This window comes from Sminthopsis crassicaudata, chromosome 4 (genome assembly GCF_048593235.1).
Source record: "Sminthopsis crassicaudata isolate SCR6 chromosome 4, ASM4859323v1, whole genome shotgun sequence".
Classification (NCBI taxonomy): Eukaryota; Metazoa; Chordata; class Mammalia; order Dasyuromorphia; family Dasyuridae; genus Sminthopsis; species Sminthopsis crassicaudata.
Genome location: NC_133620.1, coordinates 354,220,016 through 354,238,072, shown reverse-complemented (window position 1 = coordinate 354,238,072; position 18,057 = coordinate 354,220,016).

Here is an 18,057-nt window from a genome sequence, read left to right as displayed (position 1 = left end):
GTATCTGCTCCAAACACTCGGGAGAGAAAAGAAAGGAATCAGTGTTGGAGCCGGCCAAAACGGTCCGGTGAAGGCTGGGAAGGACAGATAAGGGCAGCCCCAGAGGCTGAGGCACTGAGAGCCCGAGCTGGCCCTGGCAACTCTTCCTGAAGGAAATACTGGGGAGAGGATTGAGGGAGAGGCAGAGAGAGGGGCCTCCACCTCCACCCATATCTCAATAGTGTCTCAACATACGCCCCCAGACATCCCACTCATTTGCTTCCAACAAGAAAAAAATGAAATGCTTTGGCCACTTAGGTGAGGCAGCCTGCTCCAGCTAATGAGAAGGGGAAATCAAGGAAGCCGCCCTCTGAAACAGAAATGGGAGGTCATTTGGAAGAGATCTGAGCTAAAAAGTAATAGCTAACATTTATATAGGGCTTTCTCTGTGCCCCTCATTGTGCTAAGCATTTAAAAAGTTGCCTCATTCAATCCTCAACATTATTATTATCGTACTATTATCTCCATTTTACAGATGAGGAAACTGAGGCAAACAGGGCAGTGAGGTGGCTCAGGGAATATGATGGGGGTGAACCCTGAAACTGTCTCCCTGACTTTTGGGGGGGAGCCATGGGGTGAGTTATGAAACTCCTGAGACCCACCCTTCAGGGCAGTTAAGTGGTCTCATTAAGACTGGCCCAGGACCCCCAACCAAAAATTAAACTTGAAATACAAAAATTAAAAGGAGAAATCAATAATATTGAAAGTAAAAAAACTATTGAATTAATAAATAAAACCAAGAGTTGGTTTTATGAAAAAGCCAATAAAATAGATAAACCTTTGGTAAATTTGATCAAAAAAAAGAAAGAGGAAAATCAAATTGATAGTCTTACAAATGAAAAGGGGGATCTTTCCACCAATGAAGAGGAAATTAGAGAAATAATAAGGAGTTACTTTGCCCAACTTTATGCCAATAAATTTGATAACTTAAGTGAAATGGATGACTTCCTCCAAAAATATAGGCTCCCTAGATTAACAGAGGAGGAGATAAATTGCTTAAATAGTCCCATTTCAGAAAAAGAAATAGAACAAGCTATTAATCAACTCCCCAGGAAAAAATCCCCAGGGCCAGATGGATTCACATGTGAATTCTACCAAACATTTAAAGAACAATTAGCCCCAATGTTATATAAATTATTTGAAAAAATAGGGGATGAAGGAGTCCTACCAAACTCCTTTTATGACACAGACATGGTACTGATACCTAAACCAGGTAGATCGAAAACTGAGAAAGAAAATTATAGACCAATCTCCTTAATGAATATTGATGCTAAAATCTTAAATAAGATATTAGCAAAAAGACTTCAGAAAATCATCTCCAGGATAATACACTATGATCAAGTAGGATTTATACCAGGAATGCAGGGCTGGTTTAATATTAGGAAAACTATTAGTATAATTGACCATATTAATAATCAAATTAATAAGAACCAATGATCATCTCAATAGATGCAGAAAAAGCATTTGACAAAATCCAACATCCATTCCTACTAAAACGCTTGAGAGTATAGGAATAAATGGACTATTCAACGCTTGAGAGTATAGGAATAAATGGACTATTCCTTAGAATAATCAGGAGCATATATTTACGACCATCAGTAAGCATAATATGCAATAGAAATAAACTGGAACCTTTCCCAGTAAGATCAGGAGTGAAACAAGGTTGCCCACTATCACCATTACTATTCAATATAGTACTAGAAACGCTAGCCTCGGCAATAAGAGCCGAGAAAGAGATTCAAGGAATTAGAGTAGGAAATGAGGAAATCAAACTATCACTTTTTGCAGATGACATGATGGTATACTTAGAGAACCCCAAAGACTCTGCTAAAAAGCTACTAGAAATAATTCAAAATTTCAGCAAAGTGGCAGGATACAAAATAAATCCACATAAATCCTCAGCATTTTTATATATCACTAACAAAATGCAACAGCAAGAGATACAAAGAGAAATTCCATTCCAAACAAATGTTGAGAGTATAAAGTATTTGGGAATCCATCTACCAAAGAAAAGTCAGGAATTATATGAGAAAAATTACAAAACACTTGCCACAAAAATAAAATCAGATTTAAATAATTGGAAAGACATTCAGTGCTCTTGGATAGGCCGAGCGAATATAATAAAGATGACAATACTCCCTAAACTAATCTATTTATTTAGTGCTATACCAATCAGACTCCCAAGAAACTATTTCAATTACCTAGAAAAAATAACAACAAAATTCATATGGAAGAATAAAAGGTCAAGAATTGCAAGGGAACTAATGAAAAAAAACTCAGAGGAAGGTGGTCTAAGTGTACCTGATCTAAAGATATATTATATAGCAGCAGTCACCAAAACCATTTGGTATTGGCTAAGAAATAGACCGGTAGATCAGTGGAACAGATTAGATACAAAGGACAAAAAAGGGTACATCTATAGCAATCTAATCTTTGACAAACCCAAAGATTCCAACATTAGGGATAAAAATTCATTATTCGGAAAAAACTGTTGGGAAAACTGGAAATTAGTATGGCAGAAATTAGATATGGACCCACACTTAACACCATATACCAAGATAAGATCAAAATGGGTCCATGATTTAGGCATAAAGAGGGAGATAATAAATAGATTAGAGGAACAGAGGATAATCTACCTCTCAGACCTGTGGAGGAGGAAGGAATTTATGACCAGAGGAGAACTAGAGATCATTATTGATCACAAAATAGAAGATTTTGATTACATCAAACTAAAAAGTTTCTGTACAAATAATACTAATGCAAACAAGATTAGAAGGGAAGTAACAAATTGGGAAAATATTTTTAAAAACAAAGGTTCTGACAAAGGTCTCATTTCCAAAATATATAGAGAACTGACCCTGATTTATAAGAAATCGAACCATTCTCCAATTGATAAATGGTCAAGGGATATGAACAGACAATTTTCAGAGGAAGAAATTGAAACTATTTCCACTCACATGAAAGTGTTCCAAATCACTACTGATCAGAGAAATGCAAATTAAGACCACTCTGAGATACCACTACACACCTGTCAGATTGGCTAAGATGACAGGAACAAATAATGACAAATGTTGGAGGGGATGTGGGGAAATTGGGACACTAATACATTGTTGGTGGAGTTGTGAAAGAATCCATCCATTCTGGAGAGCAATCTGGAATTATGCCCAAAAAGTTATCAAACTGTGCATACCCTTTGACCCAGCAGCGCTACTACTGGGATTATATCCCAAAGAAATACTAAAGAGCGGAAAGAGACATATATGTGCCAAAATGTTTGTGGCAGCTCTTTTTGTTGTAGCTAGAAACTGGAAGATGAATGGATGTCCATCAGTTGGAGAATGGTTGGGTAAATTGTGGTATATGAAGGTTATGGAATATTATTGCTCGGTAAGAAATGACCAACAGGAGGAATATAGAGAGGCCTGGAGAGACTTAAATCAACTGATGCTGAGTGAAACGAGCAGAACCAGAAGATCACTGTACACTTCAACAACAATACTGTATGAGGATGTATTCTGATGGAAGTGGATATCTTCAACATAAAGAAAAGCCATCTCACTTCCAGTTGATCAATGATGGACAGAGGTAGCTACACCCAGAGAAGAAACACTGGGAAATGAATGTAAATTGTTAGCACTAATATCTGTCTGCCCAGGTTACATGTACCTTCGGAATCTAATGTTTATTGTGCAACAAGAAAATGATATTCACACACATGTATTGTACCTAGACTATATTGTAACACATGTAAAATGTATGGGATTGCCTGTCATCGGGGGGAGGGAATAGAGGGAGGGGTGATAATTTGGAAAAATGAATACAAGGGATAATATTATAATATATATATATATATATATATATATATATAATAAAAATAAAAAAATAAAAAAAAAAAAAAAGACTGGCCCAGGACCACTCCCAGTAGCTGGAATGTAAGTGGTCTCATTCAGCTGGAGATGTAGGCCTGGGGGCAGTGACAACATTAAAGGAATCTCACTCAATGGAACACCCCCCCCCCCCCAGACTGCTGATATAACCATTCTGAACTCCAGATCTTTGCAAAAGTCCGAAGCAGGATTTTGCATTGCCAAGGAACCTCTCTCCTTGGTAAAGCTGCCTGCCAGGACTCCTGCCCGCTGTGAAGAGACCCTCTTCTCAGTGATAGCCTTTTACTATTTCTCTGCCAGGGCCTTGTCCCTCAGAAGCCTGTCTTCCTAGCAAAGCTGGCTTCTCAGTGCCAAGAAACTTCCCTTTTGCCAGTCAGACTTCTTGGGTTCGTGAATTCTTTCATGTTTGATCTGCAAGCTGAGAGGATTCCCACCCCAATTCTCACAACTCTCTTCACTGCCATTAACCGCATTAAATAGAGCACTGGGCCTAGCATCAGAAAGTCCTGAGTTCCAAATCTCTATTGATAGAGAAATGCAAATTAAGACAACTCTGGTACCCACTACACACTTCTCAGATTGGCTAAGATGACAACAAAAAATAATGACGAATGTGGGAAGCCTGGGATACTGATACATTGTTGGTAAAACTGTGAACTGATCCAACCATTCTGGAGAGAAGTTTGGAACTATACTCAAAAAGTTATCACGCTGTGCATGATGAGGTTCGAGAACAGAGGGTGGGAGATCCCCTCTGGTCAGTGTGAAAGAATTCACAAACCCAAAATCTGTGTGGCAAAAGGAATTTAATTACTTCTCAGTGGGCAAAGGTGGGTTACACTGAGAAGATATCTTCAGCAGTGGGCAAGGTCCCGTTAGGACTTCTGCCAGGATAGGTAACCCTTGGTTACAGTGGGTACACCTTGGCCTGGAGGCGGGGCAGCAGTTTGAGCCACTCAGGAGAGGGTTATTGACTGAGATCTTCCAATTGAATGAGATGACTTAACAGTGAGCTGCCCTTATGGACCAAAGGGTGTGCCCCTTCTAGAGGTTGGGGAGGGTGTGAGACCCCAATCACCTTTCCCCCAAAGGTTAAAGGGGACATAATTTACATAATTTTCCCCAAAAGATCTCAGTTTCTACTGGGCTTATGTCCCAAAGAGATCTTAAAGAAGGGAAAGGGACCTGTATGTGCAAGAATGTTTGTGGCAGTCCTCTTTGTGGTGGCCAGAAACTGGAAACTACGTGGATGCCCATCAGTTGGAGAATGGCTGAATAAATTGTGGTATATGAATATTAGGAAATATTATTGTTTTGTTAAAGAAGATCAACAGGATGATTTCAGAAAGGCCTGGAGAGACTTACATGAACTGATGCTGAGTGAAATGAGCAGAACCAGGAGATCATTGTATATTTCAACAACGATACTGTATGAGGATGTATTCTGATGGAAGTGGCCTCTCCAACAATGAGATGATTCAAACCAGTTCCAATTGTCCAGTGATAGAGAGAGTCTTCTACACCCAGAGAGAGGATTGTGGGGACTGAGTCTGGATCACATAACATTCTCACTTTTTTTTTTTTTTGTTATTGTTCGCTTGCATTTTGTTTTCTTATTCATTTTCTTTCCTTTTTGATCTGATTTTTCTTATGCTGCAAGATAATTGTATAAATATGTTTACATATACTGGATTTACCATATATTTTAACATATGTAACATATTGGATTACTCGCCATCTAGGAGAGGGGGTAGGAGAAAGGAAAGGAAAATCTGAAACACAAGGCTATGCAAGGGTCAATGTTGAAAAATTATCCATCTATATGTTTTGAAAATTAAAAGATTTAATAAAATAATATAAAAAATAAAATTTTAAAAAATAAAAATTTTTCTTAAAAAAAAAAAAAAGGAAAATCTGAGTTCAAATGTGACCTGAGACACTTCCTAGCTGTGTGACCCTAAGCTAATCACTTAGCCTGATTGCCTCAATTTCTACATCTACATAATAGCAAACCACTCCAATATCTTTGTCCAAAAAAACCCCAAAAACACCAAAACCCAAGAAGGGTCCCAAAGAATCAAACAACTGAAAAATTCTGCTTCCAGGACAAGTGGAAAATCATTTTTATTTACCAGGCTTCTTTCAGCTACCTTTAATTTATTCTAAATAGCTTTTAAACAAATAAGAAGGAAAGGGAAAATATTTAATTATAATAGTAACTCTGGAATAGAAAGGCCACACTGTTTACATACATACAGATAGATTTGCAAACAAAGGGGTTAGATGTCTAGCTTGAGGTTTAGGTGATTATTATTATTTAAATCACTGAGAAACTACAACTGTAGCCTCTGACTCCAGAGGAGAAATATGCAAATAAAGATTTTTTTAAAAGGCAATTATAGATAGTCCCTCTAGGTAAGGAAAACAAATGAAACAAATTATTTTGTAATTTATCTTTATTGACTGGTACTCTATCTGGCACATACACATGCCCTGTGAGGCAGGCCTGGCAAAGAGAAAAGGGTAATGGAAGTGGAGGAGGCAGAGATGGAAGAAGCTCCCTTTCTTTAATGTTCTAAATCAAATGCTTCTTCCCAGAAGCAATGCTTGTTGTTCAGCCATTTCTGTCACATCCAACGCTCCTGGCAAAAACACTGCAGTGGTTTGCCATTTCCTTCTCCAGCTCATTTTACAGACGAGGAAACTGAGGCAAGCGGGGTGGAGTGACTTGACCAGAAAGTATCTGAGGTCATTGAACTCTAAAAGATGTGTCTTCCTGAGTCCAGGTCCAGCTCCACCCATTGCACCACCAGCTATACAGCCCCTCCTTTGTACCTTGAGCCAGTCTGTGCAGATGGAGAGGCTCTTAGGGCTCCTCATGTGAAGAAGCTAGGGGGCGCCCTAATGCAGGATGCTGGGCCCAGATCAGGAAAACCTCCAGTTCAAATCTGCTAGATCTTCCTACCGTGGGGGCCTGGTCAAGTCACTCTGCCCTGTGTGCCTCAGTTTCCTCATCTGTAAATGAGCTGGAGAGGGAAATGGCCAAACCTCCAGGATCTCTGCCAAGAAAACCCCAAATGGAGCAGGGAGAGTCAGACATGACTAAGACCAGCTCAGAACAACAAAGCCCAGCAGTGCCATAATTCGAACCGACCCCGTATCAGGTCTTTGACTGCTCTTTAATAGCACAATCTCTCTTCCGGGTCTCTCTCAAATCCAGCTGTATTTTATATGAAAATCAGACTAAAACCACCGAACCTCAAATCTTGAGGGGATGGCCTAGATTCCAGCTTCCCTCTGGATTTTTGTGCTGTTTTCTCCTCCTATCAGATCATCCAACAGTCTCTGCTCCCAGTCACATCTTCCTGGGCACCCCCCACGGCTCCATCTGGACACTCTTATTTACACTATTTACTCTCATCTGGTGATCTTATAGCCCAAATGGGTTCAATTATCTCTGCAAATTAATTCATCAACAAGTATTTATGAAGTGTTTATTATGTCCCAAGCACTGTGCTAAGCATTCAAGTTACAGAGAAAAGGCGGGACAGTCTCTAAGGCTCATTTTTGGGTGGATGATGGATAAATAGATTAATAGACGGATTGATTAATGGATGGATAGATGATAGATGATGGATGGATGGAGAAATAGATTGATTAATGGATGGATAGATGATGGATGATAGATGGAAAGAGAGATAAATAAGTAGATGTAATGAGGGAAATGAAAGGGGAACCCCATTTCTCGGCGCATAGATAATCCCATGAGGCGCAGTGTCCCCTGTAAAATGAATTTACAGGCCCGAAAACCTAGATTGATAAAAAAAGGTTTATTGTAGGAATTGGAAGTAAATTTCAGTTAGAAAACGACAGGGCCAGAGGTGGCCGCTGGGCGGGCAGGGACCCTTACATGGCTGGAGGGATACCATGTTGTTGGCGGGAGGGCTCCTGCAATGAGGGCGCTCCGGCTCACCTCTTTTATACCCAAAAGATTGTGGGCTGTTCTGGCGGGCTTTTCAGTTAGCTCAGATCAGGTGAGGGCTGGGGGAAGCCGAGCTGATGGGGGCTGGGCCCGGATATTCATCAGATGGATGGACAAATATATTCTACATATGTGACATGTGTAGTATGATTGTAGAGCAAATATGTATTGTGATAGATATATCTGTATTATGTATATGTACATACACACACACATGCATATACACATGTAAGAAGAATTGCCAAAAACAACAGCAAGGAGAGCAAATAGTTTAGAGGAAGGCAGCCAAGGCTGCTACCCCTCGTCCCTGGTAGGGAATATAATGGGTTCCAAGCTCAAAAAACCCTTCAAGAGCATCTCCATGACAGGAGAACATGCCTAAAGAAGCCTGGGTTACTTAAACTTTAGAATTAAGACAAATAAGACACCAATATTAAATTACATACTAATAGCTGCAGGGCTGAGGAAAAGCCTCACAAAAAAGGTGACGCTTCAGTTGGATCTTAAGAGAAGGGATTTTAAGAATGGGGGAAGAGCACTCCAGGGTTGAGTCGTGGGAAACAGCCGTTGTAAAGGTACATGGAGATGGGCAATGGAGGGTTATGTGCGAGGAACTGCAAGCAGACCAGTAGGGCTGGATTGTAGAGTACACAGAAGGAAATAGAACTGGAGAAGGTTGGAAAACTTCCACTTAGAATTGTGTCAGAAAGGAGCTTCAGTTGCTAAATAAAGGGATTTATATTCGATACTGGAGTAATAGGAAGCTTGTTGTTGTTTAGTCACGCTTTTACTCTTTCCGACCCCATTTGGGGTTTCTTGGCAAAGATTCCTGAGCGGATCGCCTTTTCCTTCTCCGGCTTAGTTTACAATTGAGGAAACTGAGGCAAACAGGGTTAAGTGGCTTGCCCAGGGTCACAGGGCTGGTGAGCATCTAAGAATCTTCCTGATGCTGAGACTAACTCTACTCCCTGAAAAACCCAGCTTCTCATTGCACCGCCCAGCTGCCCACTGAGTTTATTGGAGTATTTATTGGAGTTTATTGGGTAGAGGGATATACCCGCCTATACCATACCTACCTATACGATCCATGCCTACCACTTAGGGAAAAAGGTCACTTTGACTCAAAAAAAACTAAAAATTACTTTATATTCAACTGAGTTTAAGGAAAATTTAAAGAGAGTTGTGTATATAGAGCCAAATATAGTACTCCAGATAGAGCCTGACCAGGGAGGAGTTCAGTGAGACTGAAGATGAATGAATTCTATGGGAGCCCCCTACTCTACAACTCTGTTCTGGCCCCTCTTCTCCCTCTATGTTATTTCACTTAGGGATATCATCAACTTAATTGTTATCCCTGTGCAGATGATTCTGAAAACTACATATCCGCCCTACCTTTTCTGCTGGCCTCCAGGCTTGCATCTCCAACTGCCCATTAGATATTCCAACCTAAGTGACTTGTAGACATCTTAAACTCAATACATTCAAAACTGAATTCATGATCTTTCCCCCTGCCCTCAAACTTCCCTGGCACCGTGGAGTACATCACCCTCTCCCACTCACTAGGTTTGCCATCTAGGTATCCTCCTTGACTCCTCACTCTCTCAGCCTCCAACTCCAGATCCAAGCTGTTGAATATTTTATCTTCATTGTGTATCTTGTGCAACTTTCTCTTCTATAATAATGGAAGCACCTTAGTGCACCAGGACAACTGAAATAACCTGCTGGGTTTTTTTTTTCCTTTTTGATCTGATTTTTCTTAGGCAGCATAAATGTGGAAATATGTATAGAAGAACTGTACGTTTAACATATGTTGAATTGCTTGCTGTCTAGGGGACGAGGGATGGGAGAAAGGAGGGAAAAATTTGAAATAAGGTTTTGCAAGGGTCAATGTTGAAAACTATCTTTGCCACCAGCCTTGAATTCAGGAGGACCCGAGTTCAAATCTGGTCTCAGATACTTAACACTTCCTAGCTGTGTGACCCTGGGCAAGTCACTTAACCCCAGCTTCAAAAATATATATATATATATATCTTTGCATGTATTTTGAAAATAAGAAGCTGCTATTAAGAAAAAAAAAGCAGCAGCTAGGTGGCACAGTGGATAGAGCATTGGCCCTGAAGTCAGGAGGATCTGAGTTCAAATCTGATCTCAGACACTTAACATTTACTAGCTGTGTGACCCTAGGCAAGTCACTTAACCCTGTTAGCCTCAGTTTCCCTATCTGTAAAATGATCTGGGGAAGTAAATAGTAAGTCATTAGTATTTTTGCCAACAAAACGCCAAATGGGGTCATGAAGATATGACAGAAATGACTCAACCATAAGAGTGAACACAATAATAATCTTGAAAAACTTAAAAACTCTGGTCAACGTATTGAGTCAAAAATTAATATTAAGGGGCAGCTAGATAGTGCAGTGGACAGAGCACTTAACACTTCCCAGCTGTGTGATCCAGGCAAGTCACTTAACCCCAATTGCCTCAACAATAAGAACAAAAAGAACTCGCTGGATGATTTGCCTTCCCAAGTCTCCCTGGCCTCCAGTCAGCTATCAAGTCACCTTCTTAAAGCCAAATCTGACTGTGTCATCCCATATCATTCAGTAATCTTCATTGGCTCCCTATCATTCCAGGATCAAATATAAAATCCTGTTGGGCATTCCAAGCCCTTGGTAACCTACTTTCGAGTTTTCTTACACTTTATACCTATCCCCTACTCCTGGATCCAGTAACACTGACCTCCTTCACACAAAACACTCCGTCTCCCAGTTGAGCATTTTCTCCGGCTGTCCCCATGACCGGAATGATCTCCTTCCTTCTCTCCACGTCCCGGCTGAAATCTCACCTTCCACGAGAAATCTTTCCTGCTCATGCCCCCCCCCACACCCCTTAATGTTCTTGTCCATCTCTAAATCACTTCCAGTTTACCTGGTCTATACCTTGTTCATCCCTACTTGTTTGCTTGCCATCTCCCCCATTAGTTGGGGGCTCCTTGAGCATCGGGACTGACTATCTTTTACCCTTGCAAACTCTAGCACATTTTTGTAGACGAGTCATTTTCACTCATATCTGACTCTTCATGACCCCATTTGCAGTTTTCTTGGCAAAGAAATTGGAGTGGTTTGCCATTTCCTTCTTTGGTTTATTTTAGGGATGAGGAAAGCATCTTTCCTCAGGGTTAAGTGATTAGAGTCACAGAGCTCTAAGCGTGGATTTGAACTCAGGAAAGTGAATCCTCCAGACTCCAGGCCCAACACTCTATCCCCTGTGCCACAATAGCTGCCCCTAGCATATACAAGGTGCTAGATAAATGTTTATTGACTTGACTCTTGGCAGTTACAGGATCCCATTCTTCCTTTGCCTGCCATGTCATACTATTAACTTCTATTAAGCTTTCGATCCACCAAACCCTCCCAGATCTTTTTCCTTTTTAGGGGCGGAAAGGGGGAAGAAGAGATTGCAAGACAATTGGGATTAAGTGATTTGTCATGGGTCACACAAGTGTTGGAGTCAAATTTGAACTCAGATCCTCCTAACTTCAGGACCAGAGCTCTGAGCCACCCAGCTGACCCACCCCCAAATCTTGTTCTTTAGCTACTCCTCTCCTATCTTATATTTGTGAAATTGATCTTTTTAATAGACTTTTGCATTATCTAGGTTTCCCCCTCTCTCCTTTCTCCTCCTTCCCAGAAAGCTATCTCTTAGAACAAAGATTTTTGTCAAAAAAGATAAGAAGATCCAGAAGAAAAAAAACTCAGTAATTCTAGATCTCTCTACACTTGCTGAATGTGAACCAAAGGAACACAAGGACTGTCCCCAAGTATCTCCCACTCTCAGTCCAGGTCTAAACTGGCCCGTCTAGGCCGTCTAGGGGTAGTTAGGTGGTACATTGGATAAAGCACTGGACCTGAGTTCAAATCCAGACACTTACTTTGTGACCTCAGGAGCGTGCCAATCTGTTTCCTTATCTGTAAAATGGGGAATCATAAAAGAATGGCAAACCACTTCAGTATATTTACCAAGAGAATCTGAAATGAGTTCTTGAAGAATCAAATGTGCTGAAAACAACTGAACTATAGCAACAATAACACCTACCTTCCAGGGTGTTGTAAGGATTAAATGACATAAAAATTGTAAAGCCCTTATATCCCAAAGAGATTTTAAAGGAGGGAAAGGGACCTGTATGTGCAAGAATGTTTGTGGCAGCCCTTTTATAATGGCAAGAAACTGGAAACTGGATGCCCATCAATTGGAGAATGGTTGGGTAAATTATGGCATATGAATGTTATGGAATATTATTGTTCTATAAGAAATGATTAGAGGGGGCAGCTAGGTGGCGCAGTGGATAGAGCACCAGCCTTGAATTCAGGAGGACCCGAGTTCGAATCGGACCTCAGACACTTAACACTTCCTAGCTGTGACCCTGGGCAAGTCACTTAACCCCAGCCTAAAATTTAAAAAAAAAAAAAAAAAAATGATTAGAAGGGTGATTTCAGAGAGTCCTAGAGAGACTTACTTGAACTGATGCTGAATGAAGTAAGCAGAACCAGGAAATCATTGTACATAGGAACAAAAAGATTATACAATGATCAATTCTGACGAATGTGACTTTTTCCAACGAGATGATTCAGACCAGTTCCAATGATCTTGTGATGAAGAGAGCCATCTACACCCAGAGAGAGAACCGCGGGAAGTGAGTGTGGATCACAACATAGCATTCTTACTCTTTCTGTTGTTGTTTGCTTGCACTTTGTTTTCCATCTCAGGCTTTTTTTTCCTTCTTGATCTGATTTTTCTTGTGCAGTAAGATAACTGTATAAATACATATATATGTTAAACATGGTAAAAAAAATTATCCATGCTTATATTTTGTAAATAAAAACTTTTAATAAAAAATAAAGAAGTAATTTTTTATTGTAAAGCCTTTAAGCAAGGTGCTTGGTTCAGAGTTGGAGCCACATAAATGTTAGCTATTATTATTGTTAATCTCTTACACTCCACCACTCCTTCAGTGTAAGCTCATTTGTACAATAATTACTACAGGCAAACCTCAGAGATATCATGGATCCCATTCTAGACCACCTCTACAAAACAAATATCACAATAAAGGGAGTCACATAAATTTTTTTGGTTTCACAGTGTATATAAAAGTTATGTTTATACTACACTGTAGTCTATTAGGTGTGTAATTGTATTATGTCTTTAAAAAAACTGTAATAAAAAATGAAGATAAATAAAAAGCTAATAAAATAAAAAAGCAATGTACATTGTATAAGTTATAGCAGTTTGCTTTCTTTTTGGGGAGGGGAGAGGTAAGGGAGTGAGGTAGAAAAAAATTTGGAATTCAAAGTCTTACAAAAATGAATCTTGAAAACTATCTTTACATGTAATTAGAAAAAATAAAATGGCAGTAAGTAAAAAAAAATGTACATACCTTCATTAAAAATACTTTATTACTAAAAATGCTAATTTTCATTTGTCTTCATTTAAGACATAATCTTTTTTGCTGGTGGAGGATCTTGTCTCCATGTAGATGACAGGTGACTGATCAGGTTGCTAGTTGATGAAGGTTGGGGTGGCTGTGGCAATTTTAAAAAATAAGACAATGAAATTCACCTCATCGATTGACTCTTCCTTTCACTTGAACACTCAAAGGCTATTGTAGGGTTATTAATTGACCTACTATTAATTGATGCCTACAACTGTATGACCCTGGGCAAGGCACTCAACCCTGTTTGCCTCAGTTTCCATAGCAAGCTACTTCTATTATCTTTGCCTAGAAAACCCCAATGGATTCACAAAAAATGAGACCCAACTGAGCAACCTGTCCATGTCCTGTTCTGAAGCTCAGTGTTCTTTTGTTTTGTTTTTAAACTCTTTTAAAAGAGTTCAGTGAGAAGGAGTGGTTGGGAGTAGGAGGGAGATAGAAAGGGAGAAGTCCGTTATCCTTTACTAGGTACAGAATAACCCATGTCCAAAAGGGCCTCACCTATTAAGTGCAAAAGTAGTCTAAATTTCTCTAACTTGTCTGTACAACCTGTAAGTAAAGCTGAAGAATGAAAGCAGGCCCACCTGCAGACCTTTATTAAAGCCATAGATAAAAAATATTAAACAATCCAGAGTAAGGCAAATATCCCTGTAGCATTTTGCCATAGACTTCCAGCCACTTTGATGGGAGATCATTGGCAACTACTCTGACATTGGCCATTCAGCAGGTTCCAAATCCACCTGATTAGAGCATCATCTAAGCCACATTTCTCTATCTTGTTCCCAATAATGGCATGAGAGATGTAGACAAATGTTTTAATAAAATCTCAGTAAACTATTTATCATTCCCCTGACCTACCACTCCATTAATTCTATCAAAAACAAGAAGTGAAGTTAGTCTGGCATGATCTGGGTTTTTTTGTGTATATTTGTTTAACTTTAATTTTATTTTAATTTAAAAATCTAATTCTTCCCTTGCCCCTCTTCCTGCTCTCCATTTAATAGAAAAAATAAAAACAAAACCTTTGTAGATAATATTCATAGTAAAGCAAAACAAATCCTCTCATTGACCATGTATAAAAAGTGTTTAACATGACTTTTCAATTAATACAATCATTACTTCCTTTTATGTATATTCATTCCTCATCCTTTAATAATAAACTCTAAAGAAATTGTTCTCCAATTTTTTAATCTCTAGTCCCCTCACATTCTTAAAAATTGTTGAAGATCCTATAAAGAGTTTTTGTTTAAATGGATTATGTCTATAATTTAAAGCACTGAAAATTAAAACATCTTGTATTATTATGAAATTGATATCCTGTATATGTTTATGATGGAGTACTCTTGTGCCTTAAGAAATGATCGGCAGAATGGTTCAGAAAAACCGAAAAGACTTCCATAAACCAAGGCAAAGCAAACAGAGAAGAACCAGGAGAATATTGTACATAACAACAATACCGTACAATGATTAATTGTGAACAATTTAGCCATTTTCAGCAGTACAAATATATAAATAAGTCTGAGGGACCTATGATGAGAAATGCTATCTACCTCCAGAGAAAGAATTGATGGAATAGGAATGTAGCATATTGGGTTAAAACCCAGTATTATTTTTTTACTTTATCTTTCTTGAGGTTTTCTTTGTCTATGCTTTTTTTTCACAACAGAACTAACATAGAAATATGTTTTTCATGACTATACATATATAACCTTTATCAAATTGCCTGCCTTCTCAATGAGGGAGTGTGGGAGAGAATTTGGAGCTCAAAATTATAAAAAATTAAAGGTTAAAAATTGTTTTTACGTGTATTTAGAAAAAGGTATTAAAATTAAAATGCTAAAAAGTAAAGGGAGAAAGAAAGAAAATAGACATCCTGAAAGGGTCTCAGGAACCCCCAGGGATTCCTAAACCACACTTAGAAAACCACTGCTTTAGAATTTTCTCACAAATAGACATTAAGCTTAATAATCCATAATTTGCAGCGTTACTGCCTACCTTTCCTATTTTTTCTTTCCCTCTTCTATTTTCCACCACCTTTTCCTGATATTACTTATAGTAGCTCAGTAATATCATTTCCCAGTTCCTTATGCACCCTGAGAAGTCACTCATCTGAACATAGTGTTTTGAACATATCAAGCACATCCTTTAGTTCTTTTACCATCTCTCTACTTATTTCATAATTATGGGCTTCTAGAACTGGAAAAGACCTTAGAACTGGACCTTCTAATCCAGGGGTTCTTAAATTGGGATCCATGAACTTTTAAAAAGTAGATAATTGGGGGCAGCTAGGTGGCGCAGTGAATAGAGCACCAGCCCTGAAGTCAGGAGGATCTGAGTTCAAATCTGGTCTTAGACACTTAACACTTCCTAGCTGTGTGACCTGGGCAAGTCACTTAACCTGGGGGGGGAGGTAAATAATTATAAACTTATCCTTTGTCTTCTGAGACCTTTTCCTTTTTGACTTTTAAAGCATATTACAAACTGACCCAATTTCCAGCTTCATTATATAGTATTTCTCTCCTATAATCTATGATCTAGCTGTCCTTTTATACTCGCCCTTCCTCACTTTAAGCAGGACTTTATATCTTGCTTCCATGTCCTCCTTCCTGACACTGTACCTCAGAGTATCCCTTTTTTCCTTCTAGAAGCACCATCTTCTGAACAAAACCCTTCCTGATCATTCCAACTGCTACCTTCCTCCCTCTCTGACTTGCATTTAACCAACCTGTATTTGTTTTGTATTTGTAGCATATATGTGTGTATATGTACATGAGGCCTCTCCTTATGAAATATAAACTCCTTGAAAGTAGAGAATGTTTCTTTCATTCTTTATATTTTTATCTCTAGAGTGTGGGCTCACAGTAGCACTTAATAAATGATCAGTGATTGATTGATTTATTGATATCTTTATAACCCTGGACAAATCATTTAATCTATTTAAATCTTAATTTCTTCATCCTTAAAATGGGATACTATTAGCATAAATTCATAGGCTGTGAAGATCAATGTGTACGGAGTATGAAAAGAAGTGGTGAAAGAGAGAAAGAGAGAGAAAGGAAGGAAGGAAGGAAGGAAGAAAAGGAGAGAGGAAGGAAGGAAGGAAGGAAGGAAGGAAGGAAGGAAGGAAGGAAGGAAGGAAGGAAGGAAGGAAGGAAGGAAGGAAGGAAGGAAGGAAGGAAGGAAGGAAGGAAGGAAGGAAGGAAGGAAGGAAGGAAGGAAGGAAGGAAGGAAGGAAGGAAGGAAGGAAGGAAGAAAAGGAGAGAGGAAGGAAGGAAGGAAGGAAGGAAGGAAGGAAGGAAGGAAGGAAGGAAGGAAGGAAGGAAGGAAGGAAGGAAGGAAGGAAGGAAGGAAGGAAGGAAGGAAGGAAGAAAAGAAGGAAGGAGGGAAGGAGGGAGGGGAGGAAGAAAGAGAAAGAAAATGGTATAAAAAGCCCCTATTTGGAGAGATGTATAGCAGAGAAAGAAGATGACCAATGACAGAGCAATGGTTAACAAGGGCCAGCCTTCATGCTCCATTGCTCTCTGTGCACTGTCCACCTAAGGTCTAGGCCCAGAAATTCTGCCTCGAGGTATCTCCCCACTTGGGGAGGATGAGGAGCTTCCCCCCCCCCCAGAAGACTTGTGGCTGGCTGTGTGGCCAAAGCTGGGAGGATTTATAAAAACGCTTCAGCTGGGCTTGCCTGCTCTTTCTGCCCCATTCTCTTGGCTGGTCTCCTCTAGATTGATGACTTCATCATTTGGGGTTTTCCTGGCACAGACAGTGGAGCAGTTTGCCATTTCCTTCTCCAGCTCATTTTACAGATCAGGAAACTGAGGCAGACAGGGCTGAGTGACTTGCATGGGTCACCCAGCTAGGAAGTGTCTAAGGCCAGATTTAAAATCAGGAAGATGAATCTTCCTAATTCCAGGCCTGCTAGCTGTCAGGGAGGGCGTACCCCTGAGATACTGGAGTGCAAAAAGTGTTTGCACTTTTGTTCTTACTGTGTCTTTGAATTAAATATCCCTGAAAAACAAGTGTTGATTAGCTTTGTAAAAAACAATCAGTGTTTACTGGTGAAATGGAATGAGGGAGAACCCATTTGCGGGATCTTCAGCCAGTGACATGAGAGGAGCCCCTCTGGTACCCGTAGAAGTGGGGGGAAACTGTAGCAGGGCTCACTGGGAGGGTGAGGTCAATGTGTGCTTGCTTTGTAAAGTGCTTTGTGAACATTAAAACACTATAAATGTTAACTAATTTTTTGTAGTTGTTGTTGACAGATTTATGTCAATCTTTTCTGTTTCTTATTTTAAATTGCAATTATTTCTCTCCATTAACAAAAAAGGAACCAACCAAAATCACTTCAACAAAATCAGCGTTGGTGTTAAGAGCAGGAGCTGTTTGTATTTGCATTCTAATCCATAAGCACAGTGCTAAGCATATCGTAGGCACTTAATAAAAGCGTGTTAATTGACTGGTGGTCTTAAAATAGAAAATTTAGGAAATTAGGAAAATTACGTTAGCAGCTGATGGGAAAAGATTTGAGAAATTGTTTCTGAAATGAAGGTCTATTTTTTTCAAATTTTAACGTAAGCATTTTCTTCTGGTGATTCTAAATGACTATGAGTCATAGAATATAACAACCTCCAAAGAATTAAACTTGCAAGTCACCCAAAGGGCAAAGGAAA